The 9,419-nt window shown below is 43.9% G+C and overlaps 1 long non-coding RNA gene across 1 annotated transcript; it reads right to left on the reverse strand.

The window, feature by feature from the left end:
* Window positions 1-1,506: 1,506 nt before the first annotated feature.
* On the reverse strand, window positions 1,507-4,968 carry LOC311517081. The gene is made up of 2 exons (XR_014710576.1): window positions 4,782-4,968; window positions 1,507-2,451 (listed from the first exon to the last, which is right to left on the reverse strand). It is a non-coding gene; the product is annotated as an uncharacterized lncRNA (long non-coding RNA).
* Window positions 4,969-9,419: the final 4,451 nt, after the last annotated feature.

Raw genomic sequence — 9,419 nt, forward strand, 5'->3', positions numbered from 1 at the left:
GACTTTGTCCCTTAGAATCACTGGGGACATTCGGGGTTTGTCCTTTTTGGTTTCCGTTTTCCTCTTTCCCTCCCACCTTTCTCTTCTTCTTGTGCTTCTTTTTTTCCATTTTCCCTGCTTCACTCCCTCCACAAAAGAGGTGTATAAGTGTCAGGGGGGGTTGCTCTCTTTCTGGGAGGCCCTCACAAAGAGGTGGGGCTGGAATAGTGTTCTGAGAGTAATCCACTCCAGTGGTCACCTGGGCCATCATTCGGGACATCTGGGGACATCATTCGGGACATCATTCGGGACCCTCAGCCTCCCACCCCTCAGAGTCTCAATTCTGATTGGCCGAGCAGGGGGCCAGTGACAGGGAGGAAAAGTTTCCCTAGTTTTCCTAACTTTGACTCATGGCTCTCCCTTCCTTTGCAGGCTCTTCACAAGGTCTTGGCAAACCTCCTGGCTCCCATGCTGGGGAACCTGCTGGCAGAGTCCCCAAACAGACACAGGCTCCAATACATCTTGGAGGTGAGCACAATGAGGAGGGATGGGGGGCAATTTTACCTTAGTGCAGGGGAGAACTGGAAAGCAGAGACTGGAAGATCCATTTGCTAGCCTGCACCCCGGTTGGCCATCCTTGGTCAGGGCAGTCAGTGCAATTCTATGTTGGGCTCTTCTTCCTCCAGGGACAGGGGAAGGAGTTGGGACTTCAAGCCAGGGCTCTGCCTGGTTCTACTGAGTAGTAACCACAGTGCCCCTGGCTGACTTGGGGAGTTAGAGCCTCAAACCCCTTCCTCCTTGAGATGGATGGCCGGGGAGTGGCGGCCACTGGCTGGGCACCCAGTTCGGATGGCAGCGCTACTGCCAGCAGCAGAACAGAGGGAAGGATGGCATGGTGTGGTATTGCTACCTTTCCTTCTGCACTGCTGCTGGCGGCGGTGCTGCCTTCCAAGTTGAGTAGCCAGAGAATGTGGGCGCCCAGCTCAGAAGGCACTGCTGCCACCAGCAGCAGCACAGAAGGAAGGGTGGCATGGCATGGTATTGCCACACTTCCTTCTGCACCATTGCTGGCAGCTGCACTGCTTTCCAAGCTGGGCAGCAGAGAGCAGCTGCCACTCTCCAGCTACCCAGCTCTAAAGACAAGGAAAAATCATGGAAATTTGTTCATATTTCCAAAATCCGCCTGGACGGAGATCGGAGGACTAAAGAAGACATAATAGCTAGGAAAACCTGAACATATGGTGACCCTACTCATGACCCTCCTGCACTAGCTTTGCCACCCTCTTTTGGGTCGGGACCCCCAGTTTGAGAAACGCTGCAGGGGGATTCCTCTACAACCCCGAGGTCCAACACAGCCAGTAGTTCTTGGCAGATCATTTCCCACAACTTCAATGGAAGTGGTCGTAGATTCTCAGGAAGGTTTTTCATAATACAGATATCTGCCTGGATGGAGATCGGAGGACCAAAAAAGAGGTCAGGTCCAGGAAAACCCAGACGTATGGTAACCCTAACAAACATCAGCACCCCTCACATTAAATATACATTTACTTGTTTGTACATAGTTGCGTCTAAAGCCACAGTCCTTGGCCAATGTTATAATTATTACCACAAATTGGACAATGTTATGATTATTGCCACAATTATTGAAAAAGGCTTCCAGCTCCCCAAACTGTAGCCCGTTGTCTATTTTTTTTCCAGAAAACATGTTTCTTAAATGTCCATGTATTTGTTCCTGACAGCTGTTGATTTACGCTTTCTGAGAGACTTCAGAGCCTTTGACTGCAGGGATAATGAATACATGCTTCATCTAATGCTCCTATGAATATATACAGTAATTTGCTATCCCTTTGGGGGGGTTCGTCACACCCTGAAATATTTTCAAAGGGGGTCCAGCAAAAAAAGTTTGACATTAGACATTGCTTTAGTTGAATTCAATAAGGAAAATACATTGGCCTTGTCAAGGTTATTGGCCCAATGATTTACTAAGACAAAGTACATATGAAGCCAAATTGATGGTTGTAATACTTTGCCGGACATAGTGCTGCTTGGTACATTTTCAACAATATCTGGAGTGGTGTCTTTGCTCTTCCAGTGACAGAGGCTGAGTGTTCTCAGCAATAATAATAAGGAATTGGGAGTGGGTTCAGAATTCACAGATGAGTACTTCTCTGGTTTTGCATACTGTTTATGATTAGAATCATCTTCCTTTGCAACTAGGTAGCAAAACTCTGCTTGAGTGAGAAAAGTTCCTGTTAAATTGAATGAGCAATAACTCAGTCAGTTCAACCTTATAGTGCCCAACCTTGCTCCCAGTGAAGTCAAAGGTGAAAATTCCAATACACCCCTTATTTGTGTACGTGTGTGCAGATAGATCTAATAATGAGTCATCAATGAGGGAGGGGTTTCCATTGGAATCCTGAAGGGGTTGGTTCTTTGCCCAGTGCTATTCGATATTTTTCAATATTCAGTGACCTGGAAGAAAATACAAAATAATTTGTTTGCAGATGACACAAAGTTTGCAGATGACACAAAGATTGGTGAGATGGGAAATAATGATGAGAACAGATCACAGATGCAGCATGGTCAGATTCGCTTGGCAAACAAGGCACAATCAAAACACATCATTTAATGCAAACAAAAGTACAGTCACAGATACCTATGTGTATATGCATATACGCATGAGAAACCAGTTTGGCTTATAAATGCTTCAAGGTGTGTAAATTATGCACATCTCAAGCCTAAATATTTGATTGCTGTCATGTTGTTTTGTAGGTATAGCTTAAAGTAGAACTGTCCTTATGCATAGCCAAATTAATAAGGAGAGAGAATAAAGAATAGCAACTGCCTGCACAGTCCATTATACTACAGCCCAGTGCTAACTGGGCACTGGGGCCAGTTTTGACACAATACATATTTGATGGAATAAAGCTTACATCAAGTTGTTGCCATCGTCTCCAGTAACATCCTGTGCTAGGTACTTGAGAGACAAAGCATCATGCTGTTGGTAAAAGGTGATAGGGAGGCGGTGACCTCACAGAGAGACCCTGACATCAGCCCGGCAGGACAGGGCAACCTCCGAGATGCCTATGGCTTCTCGAGAGAAGTAGGATTCACATAAGTGAACGTGAGGAGGAACCTCTTTGGAACTTTCTCCTTTTCTGTTACTGATATTGCTAGAAAATGAATGTCCCTGTTTAGAAGGTAAGAGCCTCAGCAATGTTAGGTTTCAGAGTAACAGCCATGTTAGTCTGTATTCACAAAAAGAAAAGGAGTACGTGTGGCACCTTAGAGACTAACCAATTTATTTGAGCATGAGCTTTCGTGAGCTGAGCTGTAGCTCACGAAAGCTCATGCTCAAATAAATTGGTTAGTCTCTAAGATGCCACAAGTACTCCTTTTCTTTCAGCAATGTTAGGAACCTGTACAGTCTGATCCATCTGGTTCTGGCTGAATTCTAGGCACAGAAAACACTAGGTTAAGGTGGCAGAATTTGCTTTCCTATCTAGGACTTTGTCCCTTAGAATCATTGGGGACATTGGGATTTGTCCTTTTTGGTTTTCCTTTTCCTCTTTCCTGCCCTCCTTTCTCCTCTTCTCATGCTTCCTTTTTCCATTTTACCTGCTTCTCTCCCTCCAGCGGGTTTGCTCTGATTGTGGGAGGCCCTCACAAAGAGGTGGGGCTGGAATAGAGCTCTGAGAGTGATCCCCTTCAGTGGTGACCTGGGCCATCATTTGGGACATCTAGTGAGACCCCTCAACCTCTTACCTCTCAGAGTCTCAATGCTGATTGGCCAGGCAAGGGGCTATTGACAGGGAGGAGACTCAAGTCCATCTGTTCTCTTTTAAGACCAAGCATACACCTCATAAACAATCACGTATTTGATTGATCTTGCTGCTTCTCTCCAATAATTGTCTCTGAGCAGTTCATGATTCTCTCTAATGTTCTAGTTCTTCTAAAAGACTTGCTGAATAATGACTATGAACAATTGTTGGTCTGTAGCTCATTTGAGAGCAGTTTATTCTGATCACTCAATGTATGAAATTCAAGATGTGACAGCTAGTTTGAAAGTGAGGACTCCCGATCCTATTCCAAACCCTGCTACTGACTGGCTATGTGACCTAAGACAAGTTACTTCACCTTTCTCAGTCTTAGTTTCTTCCTCTGTCAAGTAAGGATAACAATCCTCTCCTGCCTGGCTCATGGTGGTAGGAGCTGTGAGGATCCGTTTGAGAGTGTCACTAGTAGCAGTGCATAATATGAGGTGTCCTATCACATTGAGTTATATCAGATTTTGACATAATATAATACCTGAAATACTCTATTTTATTATTTTGAAATTGTTATGAGCAGAAACTACTTAGCACAGACTGAAGCATCTTATCTAATTTTCTAGGTCAAAGTGTCTCCTCTTGGTGTGTGACAAGACAATTTAACACTTTCTGACAAACAGGAGATAGTTTAGTCTAGGGTGACCATATTCCCCAAAGGGAAAATGAGACCCCCTCTGGGGCTAGCCTGAGCCACTCACCTGAGCCACCATCCCCACGCAGGGCTGGTGTCGCTGCTCGCCTGAGCCCTGCCTGGCCCCCACCCAAGCCCTTCTCCCCACTCCCCAGGTGGGGCTGGTATCACCACTTACCCCCTCCCCCACATGTTCCTCCACACCCCACTTTTTGACAAAAGTGGGCCTTTGTCCCACTTGCTCTTGCCAGCTGATCAAAAGGTGATTGAAACCCTTCTTATAAAGACTTTATTCATGTTTCCTTCTCATTAAACTGACTGATGACAGAGTTGTGACTCACCTCACACCTATCTCCAATCCCAGAGTGTGTCAGGATGGGTTACACCAGTAACCATTAGGATAGTCCTACAGCTGGGTGCTGGCCAGGAGACCTTGAGCAAACTGAGTAGGGTTAATATCCAATATGGATGGCAAAGTCTTCCAGGACATCAGGCCTCAGCAGTTCCACGACCACACGGGTGCAGAACTCAGTCATCTCCTTCAAAACATGGGTGCCACAGGCAATACTGTACACAGTCTTACACTGTTCCCATTGTCACTCTGTCCTGGGACTCTCAATGCCAAAGAACCCAGTTTTGCAACAGGGGGAGGAGCCGCCTCCTACTTTGTGCCTGGCATATTAATTTCACATTTGTTTTTGTCTTAATGGGGAGGAAGGGAAAGCAGACAGAAGCAGCTCTCAGGAGAGAAAACTGGGTGCAATGTAGGGCTTGAGGGGGCATGGGATGGAATGAGAGTTGAGCTATAGGCAGGGCTGAAGGTCTGCAGTACACTGAAGGGGGGCAGCAGGATCTTGAACTTGATGTGCGGAGGCAAAGGCAGCCAGTTTTGGGTTTCAGCAGTGCAGTAACATGGCCAGAGAGACACAAGAAGATTCTTTGAGCTGAAAGCACTTTTGGGGCAGGAAGGACAAAGTTACAATAATCAAACAAACGGATGCGCATGGCACCCTTCCCTAAGTACCACCCCTGAAAGTGCTAGTTCCCGGAATGCCTGCATTGCATCAGCTATTCAATGAGTCTGATGCGATAACAACACACCTGGGAAGCGCTGTTTTCAGGAACTGTATCAGACAAAGTGACATCAGTGTGGCTTCTTCGGATAGCACTGGTGGGTAAATAAAATATTTTACCTTCGCTCTAAAATCATTCAAGCCCTTTCTAGCTTTGCTACCAAGTTGTGAGTGAAGGTACAAGGCAGCCTTATATCACAGAGATATAGTGCAGTAACAGGGTCTTATAAAGGGAACTGAGTAAATTTGTTGAGATTTAGAGAGACAAGAAAAAAACAACAACCATGTCCCTGTCTCCATAGAGCAGCAATAACTGGGACAGAGCATCCAGAATTTCTGGCTTTAAAACAATATCTCTAGCAGTTGAGCTCAAGGAAAAGGTTCATTCATCCAACTAGTACGGGGATCCCTTCAGTCACACATGTTGCTCACACTCAAGAAGAGCATGAGAGAGTGCATGAATTCACAGAGATTAAAAACTGAAGCTTTGCTGACTGTGTTTAAAAGCTTGTATTAAGCATCAATAGCAAAATAGCAAAATCTTTTAATCAGAGACAATGCCAGGGTGTGTGTGGCAGGTGAATGGGGACGGGTAGTGTCAGAGTGTGAACAAGGAAAAAAGAATGCAATAGCTAAGCATATGGAGACAGATCCTCAGCTGGTGTAAATCAATGTGGCTCCATTAAGGTGACTATACTAAGGGTGTGTCTACACTGCAGTTGAAAAGGTGATTGCAGCTTGGGTAGATGTATCCTTGTTAGGTTCAATCTACCTAGCATGGTTTAAAATGGCAGTGAAGCCACGGTGGCAGCAGCATCTGTATGATCAGTACAATCCTGCCTGGACCCCTGGATACATATTCCTATGTTCTTAGCATGTGCTGAAGCCCATGTTGATGCAGGCTCACTGCTGTTTATAACCATGCTCCCTGCTGGCTAGATTAAAGCTAGAGTGGGTTTGCTTACCCACACTGCAAATTATACCTTTGACTGTACTGTAGACGTAGCTATCCCTAAAACCTTCTTATTCCAGGCAAGGGGTCTGATTTCATTTCACAAACATATCACAGCACAAAAAGGTAATTTTGCTTTTAAAATTTTACATTCCATCCCTATTAAAATATTCCCAAACATTTTTACAAAGAGAGTTATATACACACATACACACACACACCCCTGGGTAATTACTTACACTGTAAGCTCTTTGGTGTATGAACTGTCTTTTTTTTCCTCTTTGTACAGCACCTTGCACAATGGTGTTCTGGTCCATGACTGGAGCTCTTAGGCACTACCATAATAAATAATAATAAAAATAAATCATATCTGAATTCTGTTTAATGCAACCTGCAAAGATAAGAGTTGATTCAAAGAGAATTTGTCTTCACATGAATGGGGAATGACTATTTTTATCTGTTTTTTTAAAGCAATCCATTTGGCAGGCTCTCATTTAAATTGTACAAATACAGAAAGAAAACAATTTTATTTGTCTCCACTACCTTTGTATTCTTGTAACTGAAGCACCTGGGTTATTTTCCATATTTTGCAGCCTTTTAGCTTCATATTAAATTCACTGGTCCAGCTTCACATGTTGGCTCTGACTGCTTCATGCAGATCTGGCATCAAAAGCCGTGAAACCAACTGGGCGGTTAAGCTGGCTTTACAGCTGTTTTGTGTTGCTGGAGCAGTGCAAAGCAACCACAGTGTACCTAGTGAATCTAATCTGTTTTAGGGGGCAAGTGTTTGCAGGCTTCAGCACTGTATTTGTACAGTTGTATTTATGGCATGAGCTCTAATAAGGATTGATATATGTTATAAAGTGTATATAAAAAATCTACATAATGGCTTCGCTCCAAAAGGGCCATTACAGTCTTTAAAATAAATAGTACTTGTTTAAATTTTTTTTCTAAATATACACAGTCAGTCGACAGTAATAGCACAGAGAAAGTAAATTAGACCACAGAAAACCAGTGCAATCAAATGAGCCTGTGGATCTGAAAAAAACAAGGTAATACAGGCTTCTCCCAGTGATGGGTGGGGGAGGGAATGTTCAAGGGCCCCATATTCAGCAAAGCACTTAATTTTAAGTGTGTGCATTGCTGAATAGGGATGGACTTCAGCACCTGCTTAAATGATTTACTGCATCAGGGCCTTAGCTACCAGTCAAGCCACAATGGGCACAAAAAAGTGTGCTTATGCTGTGAAAAGAGTACCATTTACGGTAGCATTTATTGGACTCCTCTGGCCCTGAGTGGGTGTGGTGTGTGTGTGGGGGGGGTCTCCATAAGCACTCATTCCACCTGTCTTTCCTGCCACAATCTCCAAGGATTGTATGAGTCCTGTGTAGGGTGACCAGATGTCCCGATTTTATAGGGACAGTCCCAATATTTGGGGCTTTTTCTCATATAGGCTCCTATTACCCCCCACCCTCTGTCCCGATTTTTCACACTTCCTATCTGGTCACCTGAGTCCTGTGCTGCCACTGGTAATAGAATCCTGAAAGAATATAGAAGGGGGTGAGGGCAAATCTATTGCCATAGCCCATCTCCCTTCTGCTCTGGCCGGTAGAGCTCAGCTGGCAGATGGAGGAGTGTACAGGGCATTCTGGGGAAGGCTGGTGGGGCTCCTGCTCCAGTTGTGCACTCCTCAGTCCCCTAGAGGAATTCTGGCTGAGTCAGCTAGAATGTGTCTGGAGATTCGCTGAATGCCTGCAATGCAGTCTCTGACTTAACAGCCAGAATATATCCCTGAGGGCCATACTGACTTACACTCTATTCCTTCCACTGGTAACAATGGGGTCGGGCAAGGAGTAAGTCAGCGTAGCCTTTGATCATCACTGTCTACAGTTGGGGTACATGCTAATGCTACTGTATTACAATTTCACAGTTTCCTTACCTGCACTGTAGACAGGTAATGGCAATTCAGCAATAACAACTCTGAAATCCCTTGCTTTTGTGGTTTTATGCTATGATTTGAACATGCTTTTCGTGGTTGCATTTGTTTTGTGAAGCAGACCTGTAAAAACAATCTCTCATCTTTACTAAAACATGCCCTAATGCGTCAGGAACAAATTGAAAGGGGATGGAAAGCCAAGCACTGTGCAAATATGATTTATGGGATTGTAATTACATTAGTACTGTAACAGTCCCCTAGTAAGTTTGTCTCACTGAATTAACAGCAAGTTAGTGGGGAAACCACAAGATATATAATAAATAGTAGGCATGACAATCTGAATTAGCAATACACAAATGGTTTGATTTACAGTTTACGATAAAATCCTTTTTATTTACCTTTTGGAGCAAAGGTTCAACTGACATGGTTTCTTTTTTTAACTTTAGAGTTAAATAAGAGACCATATACTGGGCAAGTATAAAAACACACACACACCCTGATACTCAGGGTACAGGGGACAGGCAGAATCCCAGGACTCACACCTCTTGATTTTAATGTGCAGAGAAGTGTTGGTGTGACCAAAGGCATTATATATATTAAAGAGGGCAAGTGTGGATGGCTGAGTGCCCAAAGATACTTCTCACACAGAGCTAGTGGGTTACAGGTGGGTGATTGAAGGCGCACATTCTACATCTCTAAAAGGTACTTTCCCCCAGAATTGCCAAGCATTCTGCCTTCCTCAGCACCCAGACTGGACTGAAAACAAAACATTCTGAAGTGTCCTGCAAAAGGGAATTTTTGAAAAAATTTCATTTGGGGGTTTCTTGTGATAAAACTGAAGTGCTTCATTTTGATTTCTACATTTTATCTTCCATTCTGTTTAAAAATATTCAACACAAAAAAGTTGTCATGACAACAAAATGAAACATCCTCTTCTGAAAATGTCAGACTGGAATGTTTTGACATAATCAAAATGCTTCATCTGAACATTTTTTTAGAACAAAGTATCATCAAAATT

This window comes from Lepidochelys olivacea, assembly GCF_965140295.1.
Source record: "Lepidochelys olivacea isolate rLepOli2 genome assembly, chromosome: 2".
Taxonomy (NCBI): domain Eukaryota; kingdom Metazoa; phylum Chordata; order Testudines; family Cheloniidae; genus Lepidochelys; species Lepidochelys olivacea.